At 46.8% G+C, this 4,991-nt stretch overlaps 1 protein-coding gene across 1 annotated transcript in view; it reads right to left on the bottom strand.

Moving 5' to 3' along the window:
- The window catches only part of KLHL36 (kelch-like family member 36), a 13,161-nt gene that overhangs the window by 1,510 nt on the left and 6,660 nt on the right, over positions 1-4,991 (bottom strand). The gene's annotated exons all lie outside the window — the stretch shown is intronic.

Here is a 4,991-nt window from a genome sequence, read left to right on the forward strand (position 1 = left end):
CCTGCTCTTTCCACAGGGCAGAGAGAAAACCCCTTTGATCACTTACAGTAAAGCCACTACAAACCTAATTCTTGAGGTTGTTCTTAACTCACACCAGGATATTCCCAACCAAACTCCTTTGAGCTCTTAGAAATGGAAAGCTAAAATGAGGGTCAGCCTCAGCTTCTTTGAGCATACCCTTCCTGCACAAGCCTTTTTTCTTTTTCTGAGTGTTGGAGCTGTCAAAAGATACAGCTGCAGCATCGACCACAGCAAACTGGTGCACAGACCAGTACGAAGAGCCCAAACAATTTACTATCCATAGGGCTGCAGAGCAATATACTCATCGTGCTTCATTCACAAGCCTCTGCTACCGTCCTTTGTAGTCAAGGACTCAAGACACCTCAATCTCTATGGCAGACAAAAGTGCATTAGCAGTACTTTAGCCTGGAATGCTTTTGAACCATGCCCAAACACGCTCAAAACTCCACGTGGATAGAACCTTGAGCTCTTTTTACTTCACATGGTAATGGTTTCCCTCAGCTACACACATGGTATTGTAACTTCTTCCACACACACAAGTGCCAAGCACTTCTGTGCCAAGGGAAAAGGTGGAATAGAAAAGAAACCCCACATTTACCCTGAAAGCATAACACTTCTGAGACAAGCTAGAGGATGTTTATTATTCCAGATGCCTACTGAAGCTTCTGATGCCTGACTAGGGTCTGAATCAGATATTTTAACAAGCTCCTGCTTGACACACTTGGCCTAAGAATGCTGAGTGACCAGGACAGACCTTTCAACTGCAAGGACTGGAGCACTGTCCCTGGAGACCTTGCAGAGATGACTTCAGAACTGCTTCTGAGCCACTCAGGAGAAAGAAAGGAAGAAAAAAAGAGAGAACTAAGGCATCGTTATGAGACTTTATCCAAAATGGGAACTCAAAAATTCCACAGCTCACACCCTGCCTAACCATGGAAGCACAAAACTCATGCTCGGTCCTTCTGTTTGACACAAAATACCCTAAGCACATGCACTCCAGCCTTCGCACTGCCAGAAATGTTTTGGCAGGTCCATGGATGCTGCTCTACTTTGTTTGTGGTCTCTTACAGACCAGACCTGTGAGCCTATGTCTCCAGTCGCTCCCAGTCTAATTGCTAGAGTCTTTGCTTCTCTATGTACACAGGAATGGATCTTAAACAGTAGACTGCCTAGCTGGGAACTGGGATGGACAACTCAAATTCATTTCCTTTCTCAAAGTGCACTAGATTTTAAACCCCCATCTAACCAGCAAGGTACCTGGAGGACATGAAGTGTCCTCCGTGGTGGAGACAGTGTCAGATAACAGGTAGTTTTGAGAAGTCAGACGGAGAAGAGTGCAAAGCCATTGAACCCAACACAAAGCCCCGCCTTACTGCTGGTAGCAATCACATTACATTCAGCATTCGAAAAAAAACCCAAACAGTGACTGTAATTAAGAAACACTTGAGTGACCTTTGGAGAAGTCGGTTAAATGTTCTCCTACACTAACTGGAAAGTGGAAATCTGTACAGCTAAACAAGCACTAGGTATTTTCTCTCAAGCACCTGCATACGGTGTGGCGCAGGCAGCTACAGAAAACGCACTGATGCTTTTCTTTCCGCCTCAGTCAATGGCTATATTTAGGGAACAGCAATAGCTACAAGAGTAATTTGAAAGAGGCGATCATATCTGCAGCACCAGATCGACCCATCGGTTGGTTATTTTCCAATAGAGGGAGATTATCCATTGAAATATGCCAGAGTTGTTTCACTCTGCCTGGCTTCCGAAAAGCTCATCCCAAATTGCACATACCTGGCCTCACGTTAATAGAAAACTGCATGAAATACAACGCACGGACTGAAACAATCAATAAGAACCCTTTCTGCAGGCCCCGTGATTTAAAGAGGGGCATTTCTAAGCACACAGTAGAACAGGGCACTTTGATACAGTGGGGCCAGACATCCTCCAACAGAAAGCATCAAGCACTTTGGCAGCATTATCTGTAAGAGTGGCCAGAAAATGACAGAGAGAGAGGAGGAGAGAGTTGAGGAGAAAGAAGTTTTGATTCAGAACGTCTGCTTGAAGCAGTTGCTGATTTTGAATAACTTCCTTGGATACAATGCTGCAAAACTGACACTTTGAGACAGTAACACCATTCGGTAAATGCTAGAAAATCTACCATTTGTTTTCTGAAAGAGAGGGACACTTGGCCAGACTCAGTAAAGCCTCAGGAATCCCCTTCGCCAACCAAAGTCCAGGCGAGCTGTGGTTGTCCTGAATCTTGGTGTCCACCTGCTGTGGCCCTGCAAGATCAGTCATGACACAACAAGCAGAACAGATACCATCAGTTGTTAACCTGTTCCAACACATTTCCTCAGAGAATGGCTTTCAGTTGTTCTGCCAGACTTTAACCTAAGGCCACTCCATTAATTTCACTGATGTCTGCAGCAGACTTTTTCATGCTCTATGCATGATGAGAACACATTGCAACAGCTTCTGCCCTGCCAAGCTCATCAGCCACCGCTGCTCCCTTCCGGGCTAGAAACTATGGCAAAAACTGCTCCCGAAGAGCCTGGGAAAATGGTGAAAAAAATACAGAACCTCTCTGAAGAATGGGAAAGGCATCCCACAGCCAAGGACCCGAATGAGAGTCAGGCAAAACTCACTTGTAGCAGACTTGGACCAGGTCCACCCTTTAGATAGCTTGGCTGAAGTTTTCCATGCTAAGCATCTGCCTCAAGAGGCTGTGTTTTCTTCCTCAGCAAGACAGCATGATTTCAGTCAAAACAGCTCAGCTCCTCCCAAGAAAGCAGCTGGGAAAACAATGTGTTGTTTTGACCATGCTGGGGTGGGAGGGAGGCGGGGGGGAAGAAGAGATAAAAAAGATCATGCAGAGGAGGAGCTTGCTCCCTAGAGAAGCAAGACTGTGCCTGTGCACAGCAACACAGACACGAGGGTTGGCAGCAGACAGGAGGCACATGTCTTCAAGGATGCAACCATTGCCTTTCCCCTGAAAATCTCCACATGCATGGCAAGCTATAACCCTTGTGAGGAAAAAAATAAAACCATTTTCTGCATGTTCAGAGTAGAAGCTTTAACAAAGCTCTGAGTCCAATCCCACAGAGCTCAAACCGAACCACAAAAGCCTACACCCCAGAATGACCTTAATGTGTGCCTATCGCTCCAGGGAATAGTCTGCCAGGCAGCTGCTGGCTTAGAACAGTCAGAAACACCAGCAGAGCTGTAGGCAGGGAGCATGCTGCTAGTGGCCATGCACCCAAGAGGACAGAAAACCTGCACGTGTCCTCTTCAGAGGGAAGAAGAGAAAAATGCAAGAAACAAGGCAGCTAGGTCGGGCACGTTGCCTGCTTAGGCAATTGGGATGTGGAGACTGGAGCTTCTGATTTCCTTTACATGAGGAGAAAAGGCTTGCTGCTGGACTAGGGCTGGGGAAGATGTTCGTTGGGTAAAAACAGTAACTAAAATTAGTTTGGGGAAAAAAAAAAAAAACCACATGGTGGGGAGGAGAACAGAGATCAGATCACAAGGACATTGAAGGGAAGACAGGAGTACACAGGAGCTGTAACTAGAAGCTGTAGCTTCTGGTCTTGAATAGATCACAAAATTCCCTCTCATCCTTCCTGTGCTGTCAGCAAATCCATCTGCAGTACATCAGGAAAGGACTGCCCAGAACCCTCCCAGCAGCCACCCACCCCTGCCACAGCCACAACTCTCTGGGTTCCAGCAGCGGTCGCTTGCCCCTGCATTCAGGTGGCTTCTTTCTGTTGTCCACCTCTGCACTGATTTTTGCCTTTTTTACAACCTGCATAAAGTTCTTCTAATTTTATTCCTTCTGTACAGAAAAATGGTTCTTCCAAACAATAGAGTGCTCGATGTAAGAGTTCTCCAAAGGGAGAAACTGAAAAGGGAGGGCTGAAAAGACAGAAAATCTGGAGGTCCTAAGTGTCCCTTAAGTTCTAACTAAAGACACACTACCATGCAAGAGAGCAGCTGCATGGAAAAGTGGGAAACTGTTGTAGTCCACTGTGCAGCTGCACAAACACCTGAGCTGGCACAAGGGGCAGTGGGGGATGAGGATCAGACAGGAGGAGAGTATGCAGAATTATTTTGGGAGGATGCAGCAATACCTTAAAACAATCGCTGTGCTATAGCCTAACCCTGCAGTTTAGTGACCAGCTAAGCCAGTGTAAGTCGGGTCTATCCCATAAGGGGGACTTCTGCCTAGTCCAAGCAGATCAGCACTAGGCAATCTAATAAAAAAAATTAACACCCCCCCACATCAAAGTTCACTTCTAAATGCTGCAGCTGCACAATTCCCAAAGCCAACGCAGAGGAAGCAGTAGGAGCATGCAGACAAACTGCCCCTTTTTGGGCAGCTAACAGTCTGCAAGCTTCCCCAGGGCCACAGATATGCTGGGAAAAAAATATCCATACCAAGGCGAGTGTTCTCCTAACAACATGCAAGTCAGTCAAGTCACAACTACATTTCTTTGAAAATGTTTAAAAAGAAAAAAGAAAACTGTGCTACCATTTCTATGAGGTGTCACTGGGATCTCACAGGTCACCCAGTTAACAGCAGGGCTTGGGAACTGTAGATATCCTCACACAGAGCTTCCCAGGGAAGACTGTGGTGTTCAGCCTCAACTGCTAGATCTGCCTGCGTGCACAGAAATAAACCAGCAAAAAGCCCCCTGTGCCGAGGAGCGCCTGAGCCCAGCTGTTAGCCCGGATCATGCTCACATTGCAGTACCTGCCCAAAATAGAACCGGGCACCAGGCTCCGGTACCCTCCCTGGCTGCCTCTGCTCTGCAGCTTTGCAGCTCAGAGAACAAGGGGAATGAACCTGAACTCCAAAATCAGATTGTCTGGTTCGTGCTAAGAAAGGGAGCGGTGCTGCTGAAGCTGCAGGTCTCACACATCAGGAAAACACTGCCCATAAACAGCCGATACTCGTGTCATCTCCATCAATG

Source organism: Buceros rhinoceros, unplaced genomic scaffold (assembly GCF_000710305.1).
Source record: "Buceros rhinoceros silvestris isolate BGI_N320 unplaced genomic scaffold, ASM71030v1 scaffold34749, whole genome shotgun sequence".
Taxonomy (NCBI): Eukaryota; Metazoa; Chordata; class Aves; order Bucerotiformes; family Bucerotidae; genus Buceros; species Buceros rhinoceros.